Genomic DNA, 27,401 nt, shown 5'->3' with positions numbered 1-27,401 from the left:
ACAGGTTTATGACAAGATTAGGGTGAATGCTGCCATCTCCATGCTGATGTCCTTCTTAAATATATCAATATGTCTTAATGGCATCTGTGTTAAGGTAATAGCAATAAGCCTTAGTTTTGTTTGAGAAGCCCATGTACTTCTACAATAATATATGTACACGACATACCAGAACATAGTCAGTAGTTATTCTGGAAAGAAATAATAAAAATCTTAAGGATGGGCTTTTAGTAAATTAAAAGTGATTTGTTGTGATAAAGCATTTTTATGTTTCCTGTTACCTGCTAATAATACCCTGCAGTCAGATGTCCATATGCAAAAGTAGGGCTATTAAGTCTCAGAAAGTATTAATTATTTTAGTAATGAAGTGGCAGAAAAGATCTAACATCCAGAAATCAAAATTTTTGCTCTAGCAGTTTGACAGAAGAGAAGGGGCTGGAATTTTGTCCATGTGGAAGAGATTTTTTTGTCCTTTTTTGTTTGCAATTAACTAGCTTTGTGAAATCAAATAAGGAAAATTCCTTATCTAGACAATTTTTAAAGCAAGACTTACTTGAAAATTTCTTTTTAAAAATAGATGTTGTCTTTTTAAATAGACTTTTTGCCACATATGTCCCTTACCAGGACCTCATTATTATATTATTCCTCATTTTACCTTAGGGCAGGATTACATGAACAAATTTGTTGGTCCTTTTATTAAGCATAAAATGTCACCTTTCCCTCACTGTGAGTTTTGAAAAAAATCCAAAAACCTTATTCCCCTACCCATATTAATTCTCCTGTATCCAAAGCCGTTGATATTTTGAACCAAAGAATTTATCAAAGAGGAAAAATACTATATTCAATATAGATAGACATGCTTCTTTTTTCTTGTAGATCATGTATGTGGCCTTTAAGCTTGGGACAACCACAAAGAAAAGCTGAACAGTTCTGTCAGCCTCAAGTCTTTAAAGGTGATGCTTCTGCTCTGGGAAAAGGCTGAGAAACACATCTAGCAATATTTTAGTTATCACTAAGATAATTTTAAGTGGACATATTTTAAAATTATTTTAATACTACCTCTCTGTCCAGTATTTTGTATTAATTAGACAACCTTCAGGGAAAAAAAATTTCAAAAAGTATTTCATTCTGACACGACACCAAGACAGACTCAATGATCCTTCCCAAAGTATTGAGAAGTGCTTTCTTTGTAAAAGAAGATATTACAGAGGATCATATCAGAGTTGCCTTTTCTTATCCCTTATCCCTGAGTTGTGACTTCAAAAAATACAGAATAAGCCCAAAATCTTTCAGTATCGAGGCACTTGAAAATTATCTGTATGAGGGACATTGTATTATCTCAAACTATTTTAAAGGCAGTTCAGCAGCTGACTTACTTGATTTTAGAAAGTGTAGTTACTGGCTTTTTTCTACAAGTCCATCACTTGAGATTTGACTACATATTCTACCTATGTTACACTTTAATGTTACTAATCATATAGATTGAATTTGTTTTTATGTAAAATTATGTATACTTGATAATTCACAGAACTCTGTACCCTATATGTTTCATACTGCCTTGTTCATTGATACACAGTGTTTTATCTTCCCAGAATATCTGAAAATCGGACAGCTATCATAATGTGAATCTGTATTCCTCCTCTGTATCTTAGATAGGTAAATTTGTTTTTGTAGAATATCTTAGGATGACATAAATTATTGCATCCAATTATTAATTTGGGAGAAATGACAGTACCAAACACCACTAAACTACAACTGTCTCAACATCCTTTCTGCATTTAGTTAATAAAATTTATTTATTTATGTACTAAGTTTTAAAAAGGCTTTCAAAATGATGTACTGATATAAGACTTTGGTGGAGGAAGATAAGCAATACAGGTATAATCTCTAAAAGGGCCCAACTCATATTCATTATATCAGCTGTGTATATTGAAGGAACTAAATTCCTTTCCATATTGTAGAGACTTATATGGCTAACAGGCTGGAACAACACTTGGATATTGTTTTTTCCTGTATGTTCTGAATTTACAAAACTGGAAAACCAATTTAATTTTTTTTGCATTGTTGTTAAAGTTGCATCATCAAAAAACTGGTAAATGTTCCATAAGTGCAGGAAAGCATTAAGCAATCAACACCATGAATTGTTGATGGTAATAACAGGGAATAAAGAAAAGAAGCAGCTAAATTGAAAAAAACAAAGAATACAGAGATGTCAGTTTGAGCCGGGGAGGAACAATCCTTTTAACTGGTAATCCTGGTCATTAATTTGATTCAGAAGCATCAAAGCAAGCATCAGAAGCAAACAAGAGCCATCTACATTCTTCTAATATAGCAGATTTCTTGCTGCTGTAGAATTCTCAGTGATAGTTCTGTACAGTGGGAGAGAACTGGTAAAGCTATTTCTCCTTCAAAAAGTATTCAGATCCAAAAAAAGTTTAGGAGTACTGCCTGTCAGTCAGAAAGATGAGAAGAAAACTCTCAATGATAAAAGAGGTTTAAGAATACATCATGTCATATCACTGTTTTAAAAAAGAGGTGGCAAAGTGAAACTACAATTAAAGAAATAAAAAATTGCATGCAACAATTTTCTCATTAATATTTTTTAATAGGACATTGTTAAAATAGGAAAATATACTAAGCAGGATTCACAGAATGACAGAAGGGTGAGGTTTGAAGTGACCTCTGAACTTGAGGTTATATGGTGCACCTCTACTGCTAATGCACAGCCACCTCCAGGTAGTTGCTTGGAATGGGCTTTTTTACCCATTAAAAAAATATAGATTTTTTTATCTCCCATGAGGATGACTCCAACACCACTCTGAGCACCCTGTGTCAGTTCTCAAGTCATGGTCACAGTGAAAAATGTTTCCTGACATTGAGTGAGAACTTCCTTTCCTTCAAGTTGTGCCCATTGCCTCTCAGCACCATTGGAAACAGTCTGGCTCCCCCTCCTCTTTGCTCCCTCCCGTCATGTATTTATATATTGATAAAAATCTCTCTGACCCTTCTCGTCTCTGAGCTGAATTGTTACATCTTTCTCAGTTTTTCCCAATAGGAGATACTCATAAACATGTCTGTGTCCCTTTATTGGAATTTCTCCAGTATGTCCATATCTCGACAGTTGTTTGGGGTCTGTCCTGAATTTTCTGTATTCCAGCAATTGCCAAGCCCTTCAACAACCTTTGGCATTTTCCAGCCACAAGATTCTTCAGGAATGCCACAGATTCATGCCAAACTCATGTTGCAGTTTTAATCATCCTTCGTCTGTCTCCAGTAAGAAAAATGCAAATAGGTTTTCTATCCATCCCTCTAGTTCAGACTGAATAGCTAAGTGTTTGTGAAGAATCAACTATTCTTGAAAGATGATAGGTTCTTGACAGTTATCATAATAATAACAATAAAAAGGGATTGCTGCCATTGTCCTCCTTTCTGAAGAAAAAACAGACGATGCAAGCCGGGTTAGAGAGTCACATATTCAATGGAAAGAGAAGCTTCTTAAGGCATGGTGAGTATCAGATTCTGTTTTTTCAGTTTATAGTTAGGTTGTCTGTCATTCAGACACTCTTGTACATGCTTGCTGGTGAGGGAAGTGTCACAGGATGTAATTGATCACACTGTCAGAGTCTCTATATCTTGTCAGTTATGTACCATTGTTTTCTGCATATCAAAACACTAACACTAGCATCAGGAGAATAGTAGGAATTGGAGAGTAAAGAAAAAAGATTTTGGTAGACTTTGCCTTCATTTAATTATTAATACTCCCAGTGGTGGTAAAATGATCCATAGGTATGAACTTCCTTCTTTAATTAAAGAAGCATTTATATGTATGCAGTTGTCATGGTTTAACCCCAGCCAGCAACTAAGCCCCGCAGAGCCACTGACTTCATGCCAGTGGAATGGGAGAGAGAATCAAAAGAGAGTAAAAGTGAGAGAACCCATGGGTTAAGATACAAACAGTTTAATAGGTAAGTTAAAAGCAACATACGCAAAACAAAACAGGGAATTAATTCACTGCTTCCCGTGGAGGGGGAGGTGTTCAGGTATTCCCCGAAGAGCAGGGCTCCATAAGGTGTGACCTGGGAAGGCAAAAGCTGTCCCTCTATAATCGTCTTTCTTCCTTCTTCTCCCCCAGCTTTGTATATGGAGCACGTCATATGATCTGGAATATCCCTTTGGTCACTTGGGATCAGCTGTCCTGGCTGTGTCCCCTCCTATCTTCTTGTGCACCTCCAGCCTGCTCACCGGCAGGATGAGAAGCAGAAATGTCCTTGACTTGGTGCAAACTCTGCTTCTCAATAACAAAAACATTCCTGTATTATCAACACTGTTTCCAGAACAAATTCAAACCATAGCACAGTACTAGCCACTGTGAAGGAAATTAGCTCTATCCCATCCCAAAACAGCATAAATTACATTTATTCTGCACTGAATCAGTGCTGAAATTTTTGAAAGAAAATGACTGGTGTGTGCTGACAAAGACATGAGTATTTTGATTTGATGCATCTTTAGATTGATTTCAAATCTATGCATTCTAATTAAGTTCTAATTAAAGTTTCCCAAAACATGTTATTGGGCTGCTAATCTCTAAAAGAACTAAGTATGAAAATTATTTTATTAAACTTGAAATGCTTTGGGGTTTGTTTGTTTTGATTTCCTTTTATGAGTCAAGATTACCTACAGTCCTTTGACAAGTCTTTATGTAAAACCGGGAAAATAAATAATATTAAAATAGCAACCAAACAGAAACCTATAAGTTCAGTGAAAAAAAAAGTGAACTTGAGATGTGAAAACCTTAAATGACACTCAGATTAAAACATATATGTTGATATAAACTGGAGTTGCCAAAAAAAGACAATTAATAATCTGAAGTGGATATAAAGCTAAAAATTAACATTCTTCATCTAAAAAATGCAAGACTGGATTTTAACCATTCCTAAAAAATATTCTGAATGCATTAGAAAGTACTAAATTGAGTGTAAGCCTATCCCAGAAATTTCAGTACTGTTGAAATATGTATGTTTTTCTGGAAACTTTTGCTTTTGACATCTGGCAGCAATACTAATAATCAGCTAATATAATTACTGGCACCATAAATAAAAAATAATCAAAAAGCAAATAATCCTTATTTTTTGAAAATTAGGACTTCATTTGTGTGATCACTGATATGAAAATGTTAAATGTTACTGTACTTAAACAATACAAATTAATCTTGTGTTTTCTGCATAGATTATACTATATTAGCCAAACTTGAAATTTAGTTGTTATGGTTTGTAAATGGTAATGCCATATGTAAAGACAGTAGATTAAGAGTTTATACACATTTGCTTAACATTATCTCATGCTCTTAATCTGCAATAGTATGCTGAGATAAAATTACTATTTTTTTAATTGTGGAGGTGAAATTAAGGACTTTCAAGGTGAATTAATTTTAGAAAATTAAAAATAAATATTGTGGTATGGTTAGATTAAATTTGATAGGTCCTTTTTTATTCTGTAAAATAAAGAAGTACAGTGTAAGAACTTCATAATGAAGCATCAAAACTATTTGATATTATTAAAGAGCACTTTTTTTTGCCAACTAATTTGAGATTGATGAGATAAGGAGTTCAGAATGGGTTTGTGACTCATGCATTTTGTTTCTTGAATATAAGAGTGAATCTGTAATATGAGAAGATCAAAAGAAATATTACAATGTTGACTTGTTACTCCTGTGAAAAGGCCATTCTTTAGCTCAAATAATAGATGAAATAGTTCGTCAAAAAATGTCTACAGTCACAGCTCTTAGAGGGACATATAACATATTCTAGGCTATGCACAAATTTTAAAGAATTAAATTAGTTAGTTAGAGTACTGAATGCAGTTGAGCACTAAGAATAATGCAATTAGAACTAGAAATCTGAGAAGCAACAGAATTCCTCAACATAACAAGTGAGACATGAAACATCTTCATATGTCTAGCTTGTCTAACTATATAAATATTATTCTACAGCTCCACAATCAGTGTTTGAACAGGATACAATGAAGTGGAAAAAAAAAGATGAATCAATTAACTGTAGGTTTTCCTCCTACTGTAATTAAAAGTACAGCTTATTAATTAAAAATTTTAGAGCACTACTAAGAAAAAGTTCAAAGACAGCCTTTTTCAAATTTTATGTAAAATCTAACCAAAAAAAACCAGTTGATTAAAAATTCAATTGATTGAGAATTCAATTTATTTTTAAAAATAAACATATTTAGGTGATATTGCTTTGTTTAACTTTCATCTCCTCTAGCACCACTGCTTATTAATAGAACAATAACATCGACCATGTTACTTTTCACTTTATTTAAATGTACAAACATTTGCAAAAATTTATAGCTAGAATCTATAGAACATAGAAAGAGTGTTTTGCTTTAAGGACATGTCAGTCTTTGGGGAAGTGTCTACAACAGACAGATGGCTAAATAGTAAAGAATCTGACAGGGCTTCAGGCATTTGCTTATATTTTGTTAATCATTCTTATACATTCTTATGTATAGCATACATTGTGTATTTGATAAGTTGTCATCTTTTAATTGGACTGTTTAAATTTACTTTACCAAATTTGCATTATGAGTAGTCATATGCAAAAATATTATAAAATACCACCAAGTCATTGGGTTATATTTTTAATTGTCATCTATGTACTAATTAACAAAATCTAAAAATTAAAAAGTTCAATATTAGCATATTTCATCCATCATCTGTAGTATCTCTATCTACTGCTGTGATGGAAATGTTGGTTAACACCAACGTGAAATGGCTGAGGTAAGAGGAATTTTGAACAAGAAAATTTGTACAAATGTACTTCAAGCTTGATTTGGCTGCTGGAATTCTAATCTACATGTTAATAAGAGAAGGCCGAATGATAGCAAGTACTGCAACTAAGGAAAATCTTAGTAAAGATAAGGAGCACATATCTGGGTTGCATTTATTTAGGCTGTGCATAAGGAAGGAGAAAAGCTGTAGTTCTGGGCGGTGGAGTATTAAAATAGCTCTAGTTCTGTAATTTTAATTTTTTAAAAAATAATAATGTAAAACCTTTCAAGGTCTTAGTTTCCTGACATCCCAAATTAAGAAGTTGAACTCAAAATAAATGGTAGGAATAACTCTAAAATAGATATTTTAGGTTGAAGTAATTTTTTTCTGCCTATTGACCAAGAAGAATTGAATTTTTTTTAAAATTTTCATTTATTTTATATATGTACATTTAATTTAATTAAATTTGGACTGAAAAAATAATTTTCTAGAAATACCGAAGGAAAAATCTATCAGCCATGAAGTCATGACTTAAACAATTTTCATTCAAAGCATTTGTTAAAATTAAGACTAATTTATGCAGTTAAATTTGCACACATATGACAATGTTTTGTAATTTTTGCAAACTACTGTGAAAATTAATATTCTGGAAAAGAAAGAAGAAATAATCACCTGTATTGTGCCTCACCTCGTACTTCAGGTCCTTAATCCAACTTGTGTCACATGTGAATACAGGCCGATTTGTTCTTCCCCATTCCTGTGATATGACACATAAAGAAACCTGATCAGTCATGTTGCTAGTACTATGATGTGCTATTTTCAGTAATTATGCTACATTAACCATTCACAAATATACACACACTGGTTTAGGAACAGAATGAAGGATGTTCTATTCAGTTAAATTCATAATGCAAGTTGATAGGTTAAGGATAATGCAATTGAAAGTTGTGAGACATCAGCAATCCAATGAACTTCTCAAAACCTGATACCACTTGTGTTCACCATGATTATGAATATATAACACTTCTCTTTGCCTATAATTACAACATTTTAAGGTTCAATAATTTCCACAATTTCTCAGACATTACTCTTACATTTACAGCTGAATAAATCGGGGGACATTTGGGTTCACTGCAAGTTTTCCTATGAGTATAACTAAAAAAAATTAAATTCACCTTCCACAGTTCCCCTGCTGCCCTGACCTCTTTGCCTCCAGTTTTCTGACGTGTTTCCATGAAAGAGACAGATGTGCTATTATTATTAGTATGTTGAAAAGGAGTTGTATGTATTCAGAGGGCCACCAGGAGTCTGGTGGCCCTCTGAATTTTGCAAGCAGCTGTGCTGTAGTTAGCGATGAAATTTATATTTTGTTATTAAACTGGTTTTGGTTTAAATCTGTGGTTAGTTTATCTTAGCAGAACAAGATAAAATACCCTTTATAAAGAAAAAATTAAGGAGTATTCTCACTGTACCTGTATGGAGTTGCTCCATAGACCTATACACCCCAGAAAACTCAATCAATGATGATTGTTTATCTAGAGCAGCAAATTCAATAAAGTGATGTTTAGCTAGATAAGCTTTGCATTATCCTTTAATCAAAGATAGATGGAATTTCATAATAGTAATTAAAGCCATAAGATAGAAAAACTGCAACTCAGCAGAATTAGACCAAGAATGCCCAAGAAGTTGCCAGCATGGAAGTTCACCCAGAGGACAGGAAGCACTGACTGCCACCCCCAAAATTATGTCAATAATAGGACCTTAAATGTCAGTATTACTCCATGAAAAAAACAGCAAGACGAAATTAGAGAAAGTATTTATGACGTGATGAACTGGGGCTGGACTGGGGAGAGGGTCTTGGAAAACTCTAATATTGCAATGTATGTCAACCTCTGTAAGTCTTTATTTAATTGGACATGTTTATAGTGAATAATCCTCAACATGTCCCCAACATTAGCCAAGATGTGAATAAAGGAATGCTTAGTCTAACGGTCTTGTACTCTTGGATATAAAGTCTTTAATTCAATGCTCTTAATAGTGAATTTCCCATTTTATTTCCAGAAAGACTGAGGGTCCACCTTACTGCTATCTACAACTTCCTGAGAGGAGATTGTAGCCAGGTGAGGTTGGGCTCTTCTCACAGGCAGCTAATAATAGGACAAGAGGACATAGCCCTCAGGTGCTCCAGGGAAGGTTCAGGTTAGACAGCATGAGGAATTTATCCACAGAGAAGGATTTTGAGCAATGTAATGGGCTGCCCAGGGAGGTGATAGAGTCACCATCCCTGAAGGTGTTCTAGAAATGACTGGGTGTGACACTTAGTGCCAAGGTCTGGTTGACAAGGTGGTGATCAAAGATTGGACTTAGAGGTCTTTTCCAAATGAAATGTTTCCGTGATTCTGTGGTCTGTCTTGTAATTTCCCTTTCAAAATTGAAAAGCTTCAATGAAGCCTCAATAATTCTATTCCTCAGGCTGAGCAATCCCAATTCCCTGTCTTTTTTGGCAGGATAAATGTTCCACACTTCTGATAATTTTTGTGGCCCTCCTCTAGACCTGCCTCCAACAGGTCTGTATCTTTTCTGTGCTGAAGACTCTAGAGCTCAACATAGTACTTCAGAGAGAGATCCAGGAAAACAGAATAGAGGAACATAATCCCCTCCCTCAACATGCTGCTTTTGGTGCAGCCCAGAATGCATATTTCCAGCTCATATTGAGCTTGTCATCCACTTGTACTACCAGATTCTTCTCCACAGGTTTGCTCTCAATCCCTTCACCACACAGCTAATACTAAAGCTACCACTTGCCTCAACCTCTTTCACCTGGCCATTTTGAATCTCATCAGATTAACATGGATCCAGTTCTTGATCTTCACAGGCCCCTTTGGATGATGTTGCATCCTTCAGAGTTGTGAACCATACTGCTCAACTTCCAGTCCTCTGCAAATCTGCTGAGGTTGCCGTTTATCCTACTCTCTGTGGCATTAATGAAGTCCTAATACGGACCCATGAGAAACACCAATTTTCAGTGGTTTTCGTCTGTACACTGAGCTTTTGATCACTAACCCTTGGATGTGACCATCCAATGAATTTTTTATCTGCTGAGCAGTCCACCCATCATATTCAAGTATCTTCAATTTGGAGATGAGGGTGCCAAAGGGAACCATGTCAAGGCCTTGCAGGTAGCCATATGGATGACATGAACATCCCTTTCCTTGTCTACTGCCTCTATGTACCGTAGCACGCTTCTAGGAAGATCTGTTCCATGAACTTCCCAGCACAGAGGCAAGGCTGACATGCCAGTAATTTACAGGAACATCTTTTCTTCCCTTTTAAAAAAGCATGAGCAAGCTTTGCAAACATTTCTAGACAAAGAATTATGTTACCATTTCCACTGTAATGTATACCTATTATTCAAGTACTTTTGAACATTACACAGAATCAGGGGTAATGCCAAATGATTTATTTAGTTTTAGCACACTTTACGTAACTAGTCTATTTTAAAAAATAAAATATGTAAAATAATTTTAAACAATCTGTTTGCAATAGTGAGAGAGACTATATTCCTGAACATTTAGGTTTTATGAAGGTACATCCAATATAAGGAGAAGCAAATAGTGACAAACATAATTTTCTCTTTTTGAACATTTTATTTCTTCTAGCACTGAAATATTTTCCAGTTTTGGTTTGTATTAGTATAGAATATACTAATATTCAAGCATAATACAAATTCCTCAGGTGAAAGTGTTACAAAACACATGCCAAAACCTGGCATGATTGCTATTGCTCTTTATTAATAACTTGGGTTTAAACAGATTCCTTCCAACAAGGCATTATTATAAAAGCATAAAATTACAATGTCATACAAAGTGCTGGAAATTTCTTCATGTGTGCAACAGATTTTATTTGATGAACAAATTAATGTTCGGATCTGAATCTCAAATCATACCGGTATTTTTCTCTTATAAATACTTATATTTCTCTCTTGTCATTAGTTAGGTATATATTATATGCAAATCCATACTATTTGCAATAGCATTACTTTACACTTCAGTCTATGCAGTTTGAACTACAGTAGATGCAATTAAAACTTTTACACTGAAATCCACTGATTTATATCAAAGTGAAATGATTTAAAAGCTTTATGGTGACTTTTTACACGATATGAACTCAATAGAAAATGAGATGTTGTGTAAAATTTGCACTGTTTATTTCCGTTCTGCTTATCGTAATTGAAAAAAAAGACTAAGTAAATAACAATTCCCTCTCTGAACTGAAACACAGATATGTGGGCCTAAGAAAATAATAAGATTATATTAGAAGTAAAAAACAGTAGTGTTCGCAATTTTAAACATTTTGATAATGTAGCCATAGATGCCTCCATATTTGTACTGGAAAATACAATAATTGCTTAAAACCACCAGAAGAAATTGATACCTGCATCTATATGTTCTAACCAGGCTACTTTATCTGCCATGTTTAGAGGAAGGTGAATAGAAAACTTGAATGTCATAATTTTTTTCCAGTACTGATTACTGCTCCTAGTTTGACTTCTTTAAGACTGTCACATAATAGACTGTTATTGCTTTAAACAGATTGATACAGTTTCTGAGATCATGACCAAAACAACAACAACAACCAGAAGAAGAAGAAGAAGTAGATTTTCTGGAAATCTTGTGCAGATGTTGCTGATATATGTGGGAAGAAAGTACAAACAAAAAAAGAGCGAAGAAAAAGGCATGGATGGTTTTTTTATGTAACGGTTTTCCACTTTTAAGATTGTCCTCCTTATTGTGCAAAGCAACATATACATGGGTTTTTTGTAACATCATTAATGGTAAAAATACATATTTATTACCAAAATATCTGTTTCCGGGTTCACCTCTGTTGTGTTCCTCACATGCAAGTTAGAGGGAATAAAGAGATACCCATCCATGATTTGTGCAATAAACCTGTGACAAAAGCTTTTAAAAGAACAGAGTATGGTCCCTTACTTCTTGAGTAAGGCGGATGCACACTCAAAAATCCACCATATTTTGAAATTAAATTATCAAAATATATTTATTATTAGATCTAAACTGTAAGATACTGATAAGAAGTGGCTGTGATATCTATTAAAAATACATAAAATATCAAGCAGTCTTCTGCTTCTTTGTGTGTATCATGAGACATTCAAGTTTTTTAGTAGATTTGGAGAGCCTGATGTGGGCATGAAAGCACATGAAGCCAATTCACATATGCACCTACAAAAAAACTTTTCTTAACCATTAAGACCTTTACTTTGAGTTGAGATTACATAATACTAAATGTGAAGACCCACTAATTTTACATTGCACCAACAGTTTTAGAGTATCTTAGCCTGGTATAATGTTTTCCCATTAAAAATTCTAGGTATATTGACTTAATTGAACTAATTTTTAGACCTGTATTTCTGTACAGTAATGCATAACTGACCAGATTAATTTGGAAATTCTTGAGTAGTTTTTGACCCCATGATAGATCTATGGCTAGTGACATTGTCTATTATTGTGAATTGTATGTGAATGGAGTCCATGAGAATAAAATATTGATTTCCATGGCATCAGGTAAAGTACTAACCAAAAAAAACCTCCCTTACTTCACCTCATTTACATTTTTGACTTATAAATTAAATGAAAGAGGGGAAAATAAAGACTGCCAAAGAAATACTGGCCACTGTACATATATGTGTGTGCAAAATTTAATATTACATAAGCCACATGGAAAAGAAATATTAATATGAGGATGAATTAATTTCAAATAGCTCAGTCTTCACAGAGTATATTTTAGAACACTTAATTTGTGTTTATCAATGTGTTTATTAATCAGTATGAGTTACATCATGAAAAGCAACAACAACATGTTTTAAAAACTGTTTAAATACTTGAAGTATTGAAGACAAAATGAGGACACATAATCCAGCTGTTGAGGGAAAAAAGTGCCACCTGTGTCTTCAGAACAAAGGGAAAATGTGTTTATTGTGTTTTTTATTGTAATAGACTATACATATGGGTTTGTCAGCCCATACACTGAGAAAAAATATTTTATGAAATTAATATTTTCTCTAAAAATACTACAGTGTGGTTAATAAATATAAGGAAGAATTAGATTCATACAAAGTAGATTTAGGCTTGCTCTTACCAAATACAAGCTGAATTCTAAAACAATTCCTATTTAGAATAATTAAAAGCTTTTTTATTTTCTCCTTTTATTGAGATGATTACATGGACAAAATTATACCCTGAATTAATTTAAACCAAATTGTACGTGATTGCATTTAAGAATTATTTTCATAAATTATTTTAAATCTGTGATGAAAGTGATTTCAAGCATTTTAGAGAAACACAAATTCTTATTTAAACATCAGCTGATTAGTATAGACAGGTCTCACAATGCATTTGTTAGCCTGTTTCTTTTACTCCCTCTGTTATAGCTGCCAAGAGCAGTAGACACATGAAGGCAAAGATGTGAAACACAGTAGCATTTGCCACAATCCTGAAAAAATGTGTTACTGATGTTATGTTCTCTTCAGCTTCTGCATCTTCTTCCACACTAATTTCCCAAAGAAATAAAAGTGCTGATTTGTCCCCATCATATATATAATTACTTTAGATACTTCCACTGATAAGCTTTTTAAACCCTGTCTTTGTATTCAGCTGTAGTAGTTTAATATGAACAGAATCCTTATTCACTTTTCACTCCCTGTGCCCATAATATCAGAGCTCAACTAAGAAGCTAGGAAGAAACCTAGATGTGTGAAAAGTTTGAGTTGAGGATCATGGTATTACTTTCCTGTAACTGTGTCAAAAAATGAGCATCATTATCTTCATAATATGCACTGCTTATTTTGGACTACCTTTGCTGTGTGTTAGTGATTTTTTTTAATTAAAAAAGTGTACATATTTAGACTAAGTTTTGGGTTTATGAGAGAAAGGACCACAAGAGCTCTGTTTCTTTGCTGAACATGCTCAGATTTTATCAGATATTATTGCAATGTTTGGAGCTTTATATCTGCAGAGATGAAATTAAAAGAGAGTGCAGGAAGAACACAAAAAAGAAGGGTATAATACTGTCCTAAATTAGGGCAAATCTGGGAGAAAACCTCCAAAAGTGGCCCCCCCCAGAAAGCAAACCCACACAGCCCCTTCCCCCCACCAGTTTGGGAAGGATTCCTCAGAGAGAAGTGGAAAGAACCTGTTTATTTAACAAGAAAAACACCCCCAGCACACAAAATGAACTATACCAGATGACAACACTTTCACCGATCTGAAAAGGATGACAAATTCAGAAAGTCTTTCCTGGGGGTGGTCACTCTGTTGTTGCTCCCTCCGGCGCTGGGGATAGCTGCTGCAGCCACCAGATGTAAACTCTTGGTGTTTCCCAGGTCCCAGTCTGGAGCAGGTTTGAATGGTTCCAAAAAAGGGAAGGGAAAAACAGTCCAGGGAAAAAATCTGGACCACTTAGCTAAACTAACTAACAGAAGCAAAAAAAGCAAAAGTGGAGCGGGAGCAAAGCAGGAGCGAAGCAGGAGCAAGAGCAAAGCAAAGCAGCAAAAAGCAAAGCAAAAAGCAAAAGCCGCACTATGTACTGCCCCGTCTCTCTGTCCCGCCAGCCATGGGGGAGCAGGCTGATAACAAACCAAAACAAACCTTGCTCTTCAGAGCCAGTCTTGAAGGCACAGTACATAATATTCAGCACTAACAGAACACACGACTGGGGATACAAACATCATAACCTTGCCCTAGGACAAATACATACTACTAAATTCCTGTGATGATCCCTTCAAGATGGTCTCTGATGTCTTTTCCATTCTAAATGATTCTGCAATTCTCTGATTATTTTTTAGTGTTTAGTGCCATTTCTTCTATCCATCTTTTCTAAGTTGTAGTGTCCATAATTGATATAAAGACATTTTGTCTTCAATCCTCCTTTAAAAAAATTTAAAAAGTTATGTGACATTTTGTCATTGGCTGCAACTTTCATACCATCTATGCAGGTTCCATTAGTTGAAAGTGGTTTTAAATAGCTAGACCCATGCTTTTCAGTCAGTTACTGGCTTTTATTTTGCTGTTGAATGAAAGAAATGAAAGACCATTTCTTTCTCAAACTGATCAGTTAAGGTCATGGAAATAAGTACAGAAGAGTGTACAATTTCTTAACAACACTGTCAGTATTATCCTGGCACTGAAGAAGAAATTACTGTAGACTCTCTTAATGAATAGAAATAGCTTTCATCCAAGTACATGCTCTTTCTCAATTTTTTTTTTCTTTTGGTCACAATTCAGAGTGAACTACACAGCAATCAAGTATTTGAAAGCTTTTAAAATATCTACAATATACTTAATGTAGAGCTTTATGTTTTTACTTATCTGTTCTATTTGTTTCACTTTGTGTAGGGCACATTTCAATTGAAGCAGTCATTTTCAGATGAAAAGAAGCAGACTACAGGTTCATTTTTTATGCGGAGCTAATGTGATAGAAGAAAGAAGAAATCAAGTAAATCAATCAAAGGAAAACAATTCCAAAGCACAGAAGAAAGTTAAAGCAATGAATATAAGAAGTAAAGGGATATTAAAGTGGCAAAAGGCATTACAAGAAGTGAAGAAATCCTATTCCATTAACTTAGGAGGCCTAGAAACTACAAAAAGATCCTTTGAAATAACTAAACATAACAACTGGATCCACTTCTTAGGAAATTCTGCTGTTTCCCTGTGGCGTAGTTGAAAGACATGACAAAAAAAAATCTTCCTAATCTTAGATGGCCTTGGATAATAATCCAAGGTCAATAATCCAATTATTGATTTCTTGATTATTACCCATTATTGATTTCTCATGTAAGCAGAGATGAAGTTGCATTAAGGAGTCATAGGACAATCAAGAGAGCCTTCAGAGCATTGGAACAACTGTTTAAAATGTCAGGGGCACACCACTGGTCTTAACTGTCAGTTGCCAGGAATAATGTTAGAAGAAACATTGAGACCAACCATATCAGTACCTGGCTCCATGACTGGTATCTCAGGCAAAATTTGGGGTTTTTGATCCTGATAGCTCAGACTTATTAATGATGGAGAGGATACACCTGTCTCAAAGGGCCAAAAGATCACAGTGCAGGAAGTATTAGGGATTGTGGGAAGAACTTTAACATATAATTGAAGGGAAAAGGGATAAAATAAATCTCGTTAGGGATAAGCCTAGAAGTGGCACATCAATGTTTGTGCTTTGGTCTGCTCTACAATGTAGTGAGTACACATTAGTCAGGGGACAAATGTCCCCTGACTAAAGCACACAGCAGCCTGGAAGTGGAAGTCTCAATGAAGGAAAGGGATGGAGATACACATGGCATCAAAGACTCAAGTGTTGTTGGTGTATTAGAAACCACAGAAACATCTGAGAACAGTCAAAAGGAATTAGGGCTTCTACCCCTGAAAAAAGTCTCAGGATCAATAATCCACTTGAAGTGCATTCACAGCAATGTACAACAGTACGGACAATAAACAGGAGGAGTTGGAAGCCATTCTGCAGCTGGAAAACAATGATGTCATTACAGTCATGAAAACATATGGGAATAACAACTGGAGTGCTGAGATGGATGACTATAAATTCTTCAGAAGAGATTGGCTAAGAATAGAATGATGGGAGTAACCCATCTGTTAGGGAGATTTTTGACACTCTATAGCCTAATAGCAATGGCAATATTGAGTGTTTATGGATAAGAGTCCAGTTAAAGGCCAACAAATCACATGTAATGGTGAGAGTCTGTTACAGACTGCTCAAGGAGGATGAAGAGACAGATGAAATATTTTATAAGTAGCTGGAAGCAGTCTTATGATCTTACGGGAAATTCCATTTACCAGATGTCTGCTGGTGAGGAAACAGTCCAGAAGGCTCGTGGAGTGAGTGACAGGTAATTTCCTGACATAACTGGTTAGGGAGATACCTAGGGAAGACAGCTAAGCGGACCTGCTAATTGTGAGCAGCAATGAACGTGGGTGATATGAAGGTCTGAGGCTGTCTTTCTGCATTGGAAGGTCGGTCAGGCACTGAAACTGGCTGCCCAAGGAAGTGGCTACGTCACCTTCTCTGAAGGTATAAGGGACATGTAGGAGTGGCACTTATGGACAGGGTTTAGTGCTAGATTTGCAGTGCTGGGTTTACAGTTAAGTTGAATGATCTAAAGGATCTTTTCCAACCTATATGAACCTCAGTTTCTGTTATTCCATGATCTTATAGTGATGCCTTTAGAATGTTTCCATTTTTAACTTGACCTTAACAACCTTACTGTTGTACATTCTTAAGATTGTTTTTTGGGAGGTACAGAATGGGGGTGGATATTTGAGATATCTTTGAGGATCAAGGGATAAAGGCATTTATCTTCAATGATGATATGTAGATTTCCAAAAACTAAGACATGCTGCAGAAGGAAAAGACAGAAGTGTTTTCTGAAGTCTATAAAATCCTGAAAGCAGATCTAAAATACACTAGATTTGTTCCTCTACAATTTAGGAGCTATTTATAAAGTAATGTCAAAATAGAGACAGAATTTACTTCAGTCTACTTTAGCTGCTGAATTAATGTAATAAAATCAGAGTAGTTTTCAATTTGTATCAAAATGCATATAAATAGAAATATTTTGGAAGTATTATTAAAATTGTTCAAAAATAATTCATATTAACTTTACAATGCTTAAAAGAAAATTGTTACTCTAGAAAATAACCCAAATATTTCTTGGATGAAAAAAACCCCCACTTTTGCTTTGCAAATACAATTTTGAATTTTTTTCTGATATATTCCTTCAGTGCAATGGTTTTCAACTTTTCAGTAGCTCTGAGGATTATCAATATGTTTCATTATAATTTTACATTATCTTCTAATCATGGAAAATCTTTGATGGGACAAATTCTAACAATTAAAAAGTTTGGGATTTTTGTTTCTTTTTTCATTGAAGATGGAATTATTAAAATACTGGTATTTTAAGATAAACTAAAAATTAATATATATTATACTACAGTTTATTTTACTATTTGATAACATATATATGGAAGGCAGTTTATGTCGAAGTCCTAGGAGTACACAACTCTCTTCTTTCACTATGGCCAGTAATACCTGGACATAAACCAGGCAGAGTGGTGCAATCACAGGACAGAACAACTAAATAATTCAAAGGTGTCTTAAATCTACTGAGGCATGCTCCTGCTGCTGTGGCTAGGGAGTTATGCTTTGAATTTAAGAATAACTAAAATGGAAAATATGGCATAGCCATCAAATTTATCTAACCACATTTTTAGATAGTCAAATTTTAAAAGGAAAATTATGGTGTGAGTAATACCTGTAATTAAGCAAACACATTTGAAAGACAATTTTTTCTTTAAATACCTTTGTATACCAGAAAGAAACCAAAAGCTCAGATGGAGAGTTTTATAGACAATATTCATAAAATAACATTATTTGCAAGTGCTGTAAAGAGGTAGACAAAGGATATCAGCTAACATTTGACACAGAAAGAAATGCTCTTGATAATAGTTTGAATTTAAAAGTAATTAGTACATACTCTAGAAATTTTGGTTTTCAGTTGCTCTTTAAAGAAGCAGACCAAGTTTTCAGTACTCAATGTGTACTTTAGCATTTCTGGAATGTCTTAACCAGATTTTTTCCAACATTTTCTGTCATCTGATAAATGTCAGCAAATCCATTTAGGGACAGTTAAAATTTCATTTGAATTTAAAGAGTGAGTATTATTCACATGCCATGGAGTAATTCACTTGGCTTTTTTACCTTTTATCCAATTCCATAATGAAAATATCTTGTTGGGAGCATTGCATCATTTTTATATATGTCATAGTTTGACCCTGGCACAATGCCAGGGCCCCCATGAAAGGTGTATTTCTAAAATGGTTACTGTGAAATGTGACCCGGAAACAGAACAAAGCAGGCTCTTACTGGGGGGTGGAGGGAAAAACACAACACTTTATTAATTACAATATCTAAAAAGGAACACACACACAAAGCTAAGAAATGAAAACACTCCAAATACATTCTTCCTCCCCCCTCCCTTTTCTCCACAGAATGAAATAACAGCTTAGATCTCCACCTAGTCACCATCTCTCAGGTAATCAACTTCCAGTCTATCACTACCCATCAAATAATCCACCTCAAAGCCATCAGGGAGAGAGGAGTCCCCACCTTGCACCATAGGCTTCCCCTGGAAACCCAATTGAAACCTCTTGTGCTTCCGTGTCACTCATGGCCCTGCCCAGAGAACATCTGCCCTCGTGACTTCTCCCCCACCATGTCCAGTGCTCTCACCACTGCACATGGGCCTGGACTGCTTTTAGGGTTCCCCGTTTAAGCATGCTCTACCCTGTTCCAAAAGCAGCAGTCCTTCAACTTCGGGACACCAGTCCCCCCAGATTTCACCTCCTGGGGCCGAGAGGCTTTGTGAACAGAGATCTCAAACCCTCTCTGAGGACAGAGGGCATCTCACACTCTTCTCAGCCGTCTCTGTTCAAGCCGCTGCTTCACTCTTGATTCCAAGGTGTTGCCTCCCCCTAAATACAGTCTCTAGGTCACAGGGAAAAACACGGGTCTGTCCATGGCCATACAAGAAAAAGTCCAGCCCAAGGCCACTCCATCATCTCTTCCCACCTAAGATTCTTCTCACCTCTTCCAGCTTTCCTCACGCTTACCCATTTCATCTCTCATCTCTTTCCCCTCATTCTGATTCAGGAGGATCAGTATTTGTAAGGTTTCCATTATTCTACTGAGGGGTTAAAATCTTCGCTTTTGCCTGCCCAGGACTCTCACAGCTGCTGGGCACCTTCTCTCGCCGCATCCCCCACTTCTGGCAGGCTGTGCTGCCAGTACAGTCTCTATTACTCTCTCCCGGGGGCGGGTGGGGGAGCTGCCCAGACATCCCAAGCCTCTTCCACCCCTGCACGGTCTCCTCCACCCCTGCACCTTTCGAGGCTCTGGCCTCCTCCCCACAGGCCGCATGGTCTTCCCCTCCCCCACCCAGACGCAGCTGGGCAGGGGAGAGGTCAGACTCCACTCACCCGACCCGGATTCCAAAGAGAGAGTTCTCTGGGAATCCTCTGCTTTTAACCCCTGTGTGTTCTCAGAGGCGTATCCAAACCTCAGTGGCCACCACAAGTGCCAATTTCAAATCTGGCCACTGATTTCTTTTTTCCAGAAATACACCTCCGGGCCAAACCACAACAATATATGATTTATCACAGCTCAGATTTTCACTGGTCGAAGCTCATGGAGAAAGAGGGTCTTAGGCTCTGCAATAAGACATTAATCTGCATGTGCACAAAGATTCCAGAGCCATGAGGCAGTGAAAGAGTGAGCGCCAGTAAACAGAGACAGCACAGAGTGGTGTCACGCACTGTATCTGTGGTAGCAGCAGCTAGAGGTGTATGCGTTTTGTATGGGTATGCAAGTCAATGGGATTTTGCTACTGAACATGAGACAGAAATTTGAATGAGAAGCTGAGAAGCCAGTGCCAAGGTGGCCATATGCTCGAGCTGGATACTGAAGATATCAGGGGCGCTGAGATTTGGGTGTTGGGGGTACCAGGGATCCAAACTAGCAGCTGGAGCAATAACAGGGTCTTGAGGTAGACTACTGACCATTGAGCTGGATCAGCTGACAGAGAGACTACTCTTGAATTTATAATTCATGGATCCACGGAAATAATCCATGGAAAATCAGATTCAAGGGACACAGGTTAGACCAAATATACAAAATCAGTTACTAGTGGGATCCGTAGTGAGTGTAAGTGCACATCCATGTGTGGGTCCTTCCTGTGTGAAAGGACCAGCTGCTGAAGGGGGATGCAATTGAAATTTGCGGTGCAATTGAAATTTGCTGTCTTGATCTGCTGCTGAAGAGACCTGTACTAAACATGTGTCTACTAATGTAAATTTATAGTACATTTAGGTTTTCGCCCTCATCAGAGGGAGAAGAGAATACCATGATGCTGTTGAAATCATCTGTGCTTGCGTGAGTGGAATGGTTTCTTTCTTTGTGTTTATCTGTGTGATTGGCCACATACATATACGTCTTATGCATATGTGCATGTGTACCTACTGGGCGTACAGCCTCAAAAATGTCCATAGCTGGACTCTAGCAACCTAGAGCTTCAACTGACTCACCTCTGTTGGGCTGCGGGGCTTGGCAACTACCAGAATCAAGAACTTTGTTCGTTCCTGAGTAGCACTGTAAATGCAGCCACCAATACTTCTTTATTAGCCTATGTGTAATTTCAGTAACATTATACTTACAGGTTTGTCAACATGCAAATATTTACTTCTTTCTGTTATAAGAAGATGCACATGCCAATTGAAAAATATACTTTCGAATCTGAAAATTAGACATGTTGCTATGGTTCATAGCTCTAAGTGTCGAGATAAAAATGCACTATTATTGTTAGATGAATTGTTATGGCTTGATAGATCAGGGGATTAGGATATTTGCAGAGTGGTCAGAGAAGAAAGAAGCTAAAAAGTTATATCTGTCTTTCCTACTGTCCCATTCATCCAGCTATGAGTCTGAATCTACTTACATTTTTACTCTGTCTTTGATATCACATTAACCTAAAAACTTTACACATTGTCTTCAACAGGACTGAAACCTATAATAAGTAATATTAAAATGAAAAGGACTCCATAAATATACGCAAATAATACTTATTACTGCACAGAATACTGATATATGTTTCCTAAATAAATCGGAAGATATATATTACTGAGCATAGAACTAATTTTTCTTGTGGCTTCACAAATTCTTCTGCAACTGGTAGACTTGTAATAACTTAGAATACTGCTTTCATAAGGTCAGAAAATATATTAAAATTTTATCATTTATCCTTCTACAATGCCACAAAAATACACCTCACTTATTAAGGAGATGTAATGTCAGGATGTAGGGAAAAAGTACAATTTTGATAGAAAATTTCAGAAAGCATGAAAATAAGTAATGACATATCATAAACTAGATCAGCCATCCAAAACTGAGAAGTATCAGTACACTAAACTTGAGAAATTAGCAGTAACATATTTTTCTCTCACTCTGTAAGCAGACTTGTCAGTGCAACATTGGCTATAATTTTGGAATAAAATTTTGTTCTAAACTCACAACAGAGGGAATAGATAAATGAGAAATACAAATGAAAAACCAAACCAACTAACCAAACCCCAAAATAAACAGAAACTGGAGCATTTCCCCCACTTACTTTAAATATGAATTGTCTTATCCCAACTCACTATATAGATGCCATGGTGGATTTGTGTTTCATTTCTTATAAACTTGGAACTCTCGAAAGCTGCTCTTTAGACCCCTTGTGATTGCACTCCCACTGCAATTCTTGTGCTTATTTCTACTAGCAGAATGAACTTTACTTAATGAGAAACAAGAAATTTACTTCCTCACTGAATAAGGGTGCTTCTGTTTCAGTAATATTATCTTACTAAAAGGTATGGGCAAGGGAATAACATGAATCTCTTTATGCTTTAGTAGTTTTAATACTTCTTCCTTTCCAAGTAGTTTCCAGTTTTAGAACTGCAGATATAAACAGATATGGAAACATTAGTTCTTTTCATAGTCCTTAAACTTTTCTTTCCTTTTCTGGTATTGTTATATTGACCTATGAAACAAAATCCCACATCTAATCATTATAAATCATGACACCTATCCATTATAATAAAATAATATAATTAATTGCTTATCAAATGCCTGACCATCTGGAGTTGTTTGGTAAAAAAAAACTATGCTGCTTTAGATATTAGGTCTATTATTCTCAGCTGGAATATTTCAATTTTCTGTTAATATTTTTTTCTGAAGCTAATTTAGGAGCCCTTTAGTATTGCCCAGAAACAGACAGTTTCATTGATGAAAAAGTACCAAAGTGCCTGGCAGGTCAATCTATTTAGAAATCCATATCCTGTGTGAAGCTGATTCCTGCCAGCAGTACTCAGCTCTGTTATAAGGGTTGTCTCTCATTGGTACACCAGATAACAGACACAGGCTCTCCTCTGCATGTGACTCGTAGGTTATGTAAACTCACTGATCCAGCTAGGGAGTATTAGATCAAATGGAACTAATAGTTACTTCCTTGCCAGCATAGTCTCATAAGTGGTGGTCAAAATAGTGAAATAGCAGTGGAATACACCACTGCCAGGTTTAAGGTTTGTGGAGAGACATGGAAACAAGGAATTTATCTTTCTGGAAAAATGCTGACAAACTACCAGTTCTGATAGACTACTAGAATGATTTCATGGAGCTATACTCTTTCCACACATTTTTAAGAAATTCAAGCTCTTTTTTTTTTTTTTACGTCTGAATGTCTACATGCTTGACAGTAGCAGCCTAAGTACGACAAACAGCACACCAAAGAAGGCTGGATCCACAAGATGCACTTAGGTGGCCCTAAACTCTGTACTTCCCTCTTCCAAAGTTCAGTACCTGTAAATGCAGTCTGGGGACTGCTCCTACTCAGAAATTTGTAAGACTGAAACACATGGAAATTACTCATTTTAGGACGCAATAATTGTAGAATCTCTTGAGGAATTCGAGAAGGTGAATTTTGAATTGTAAAAACTACATGCTATTTTTCCTGAAAAGAAAACAGAAAATACTAATTTTTAATGTTGTTTTGCAGAACTGTGACTTCAGTAGAAAGGCATATAGCATATTTTTGGAAATCGCATTTTCTTATGAAGTCAAAAATTTAACTTTAAATTATACAATCACTTCAAGCAAGAAGGAATAGGTAATATCCCAGATGCTTTAAATTTGTGACCAGTGCTTTTGAAAAGAGTGAAAATGATATAACTATGTGTTTATGGCATTTAAAAACTATTCACTGGCTGCTAAGAGAGAGACAAATCAAATTCTGTCATTTTCTGACCTGCCATTTTAAAGATATATCTAACATTTATGACTGCAAATTAAACCTCAGCACATCTCTGATGAGACACCTGCTTAGATTTGTAAGAAGACATGAAAACAGTTATGAAAAGCATCTATGGAATGTGTAAAAATTTCTATTTGTTTCAACTAAAAGAATTAATACATACTTTCAGTGATGATAATTGAAACATCAACACAGTAAATTTGATTTGAGAAAAGTCAGAAAAGGTCTCTCACACAGTTCTGACATTTTGTCTTGTTTCTTAGCTACAAATGAATTTCAGTGTAGATATACTTGTGTATATTTCCACATCTCAAAATAGAATTCCTGATACCACTTGAAGACAATGAGTATATTGAAATTTGTCAATCAACCATTTTGAGAAGGAAATGTGACAGGATATTTAACCCAGATGTCTTTTCTTAAACATTTTTTACATCAACTGTCATACTTGAAAAGAATAATGCAGCAGTTTATCTGGGTAACATGTCTCTTGGTTTTTTTAAACTCCTTTGAGTGAAGACTTTCTGACTTAGAGATGTAGATTCATAAGTTTCAAATATTCCATTTAATGTATTGTTAATTGTCATTGTGCCAGAAAGATGCAAGGAAGTTCAGTCTTTCATACAATCTTTCAATATCAGGCGCTTTATAATTCATTTAATATTCCTGTAAATATCCAAACTTCCACTGTGTTACAGAGGGCTTCTTTTTTTTTTTTTTCCCCTTGGTTCAAGATCTCTACTTCTTTTTCATGAATTACTGAAGAAAACAGTGATTTCACCCAAGTTGAAATGTTCACAACCTAACTTGATAGTACAGTAACTTTGGTAAATTATAGGTCTACAGAGTGTTTTGACAAATTGCAACAGTGTATGGGTTACCAGTTTACCAAGAAATTTGGAAACTCATGAATTCGTTTGGTTCCGCATCATCTCTGTTCCAACTAATAATTTTATTGATGGTTCTCCCTCAAATTCTGTAAAGCAATGACTTTATTTTATGTTTCTCTAAAATGTCTCAAAGTACCAATTTTAATAACTTGGTTTGTAGTTTACCCCAGGACTCAGAGGGAAGCACTGACAGTATTTTTTCGAACAGACCTTTACTGACCCTGGCATTTTCAAACAAATGGATTTTTCTGGGCCACTGGATGTTATCCAGTCACAAACTTGTGTCTTCCCTTGCTAATTATCTTCACACATCTTCTATTTATGGCCTCCTAAGTTCTCTTGCAAAGTGCTGACAATTTGTGTTTGTTCTAATAACTTTGAATCAATTAAGACAGAAATGTACATATAACATACAAATATTGGATATTCCTACCAGTTGCAAATTTAAATGGAAAGTAAGAATAATCAGGATTAAAGTTGCTAATATATGATATGACCTGTTAGAATCTCCACTTAGATTTTGCATTTTCCTACTTTCTTCAATGGATAGCAATACATCAAATACAGAAGAAAGAATCACCATAAATTTGGATTAATTCAACAATTTAACAATTTCACTTCATTTTTAAACTCTCACACATTGCTCATTTATTGAAGCTCCCTTCCTTGCTCAGCTATTTCTTTCCTGTATATCTCCTTCCAAACATTATGTGTATATACATATTTACATATAGATAAATTACCTCTACTCTGAAGTAAAAAAAAAAATATATATATATATATATATAAAATATATAAAATTTTGCAAAATAAAATGAGGGAAGATAGTGATATTTCCATGTGGGGTTTTTGATATATTTTTTTCTTGTAAGAGAAGTGAACCTAAACTGAGCTGAGCTAAGCTAGGCTCAGCTCAGATTTCTTGCTCTCTGTTCCTTCTTACGTTTTTTTTTTGTTGTTTCTCAATGTCTTATATACACTTTCTGTGTATTAACCACTTGCTTTTAATGGCTTAAAGCTATGCTTCCAGTTGGTCAACTATTATTATCCATAATCTTTGGAATTGTTATGAAAAATGTGAATATATATAAAGATGCTGAAAAACAGACACACATAACAGGGAAAACCACCTAAAATACTGCACTGCAAGTAAATACTATTGATATCCATGATGGCAAAAGCATAACATCTAAAGTGTTTGAAATAGTAAATTTTTTTAAACACCTATGTGAACAATAGCAGAAAGTGGATAATCATAAGTACATTTACTGAGAAATTTAAATATCTGAAAGCAGATAATCCACTTAATTTATTAAAGAAAGTAACAAAGAAAGTTTTGAATTTTATGTGAATGAAAAACATGCATTTATATGATTAATGTCTTCAGAGGATAGAGAAAGTTCTAGCAGTGAATAATTTACTAACAGATAACAAATCTTTGAATGTGATTGACCTTTGGGAAACAGAGCTCAGTGTAGCTGAAATACATTTTAGTAAGTATCTGGAAATTAATCTTGTTTCCTTTATACAAGTGAAATGAAACACTACATTTGATCAGTTCCTTATGCCTAAGTAAACAATGTCAATAAAACTGTAACTGAATGTTAGAATTTTTTTATTGATAATAATTAATTAATGTGTTTGATTGGACCAGTTATAAACAAGGTACTGAAATGCATAAAGTCCATATCTATTAATCTCCAATATGTAATGACTAGACTAGACAGAACAGCATAAAGATGCTAGTCTACAGGATATAAAATGCAGCATCCAAAAAAGTCAAATAAACAAATCAATGCAAAATATAATTGCTCTTATCCCTTTAAGCCTGCATTCTAGTTTGCTTTCAGAGTTTAAATGCCAAGAGCATTTTTTTGAAAACAGGTAACATTGTAGTTATTATAGAATCATAGAAAGGTTTGGATTGAAGAACCTTGAAGATCATCTAGTTCTAAAACCTCTGTCTTGGGGAAGGAAACCTTCCACTAGACCAGGCTGCTCAGATCTTCATCCAAGCCTAGCCTTGAACACTTGCAGGGATAGGGTATTCACAAACTGTATCAGAGCCTCGCCACCATCCCAGTAAAGAATTTCTTCCTGATATCTGATCTAAACCTCTTTCTTTTAGTTCAAAGCCACTGTGCTTTGTCCTGCCACTGCATGCTCCTGTATAAAATCTCTCTTCATCTTTCTTTTTACCTCCCTGGAAGGCTACAGTAGCTTCCAGCTACTGGAAGGCTACAATTAGGTTGCCCCTAATCCTTATATTCTTCAGGCTAAACAATCCCCGTTCTCTCAGCTTTTCATCATAGGAGGGGTGCTCCATCCCCCTGATCATCTTGCTGCCTCCTCTGGACTCTCTCCAGCAGCTCCTTGTCCTTGCTGTGCTGGGAGCCCAGGGCTGGAGGCAGCTCTGCAGGTGGGGTCTCACCAAAGCGGAGCAGAGGGGCAGAATCCCCTCCCTTCCCTGCTGCCCACGGGCTCTGGGTGCAGCCCAGGACACACTTGGCTCTCTGGGCTGGGAGTGCCCATGGCTGGCTCATGTCCAGCTCTCACCCACAGCACCCCCAAGTCCTTCTGGGCAGGGCTGCTCTCCATCTGTTCACGCCCAGCCTGGGCTGGCACCAGGGGTTGCCCTGACCCAGGTGCAGCACCAGCACCTGGCCTTGTTAAACTTCGTGGAATTCCTATGGGCCACTTCTTGAGCTTGTCCAGATCAATCTCTACAATACTGAGTGATTTACAGTGAATTATGGAACACCTGGACAGTATTTAGAAAGAAAAGAACCTGACAACTGGAGTATTTATT

The 27,401-nt window shown here is 35.8% G+C and overlaps 1 long non-coding RNA gene across 1 annotated transcript; it reads right to left on the bottom strand.

The window, feature by feature from the left end:
- Nucleotides 1-3,534: 3,534 nt before the first annotated feature.
- On the bottom strand, nt 3,535-14,570 carry LOC135290923 (uncharacterized). The gene is made up of 3 exons (XR_010353753.1): nt 14,034-14,570; nt 7,464-7,532; nt 3,535-4,282 (listed from the first exon to the last, which is right to left on the bottom strand). It is a non-coding gene; the product is annotated as an uncharacterized LOC135290923 (long non-coding RNA).
- Between the last annotated feature and the right edge of the window lie 12,831 nt (nt 14,571-27,401).

This window comes from Passer domesticus, chromosome Z (assembly GCF_036417665.1).
Source record: "Passer domesticus isolate bPasDom1 chromosome Z, bPasDom1.hap1, whole genome shotgun sequence".
NCBI classification, from domain to species: Eukaryota; Metazoa; Chordata; class Aves; order Passeriformes; family Passeridae; genus Passer; species Passer domesticus.
The sequence above is the reverse complement of the archived record's forward strand: the minus strand, read 5'-3'. Positions and strand labels throughout refer to the sequence as shown.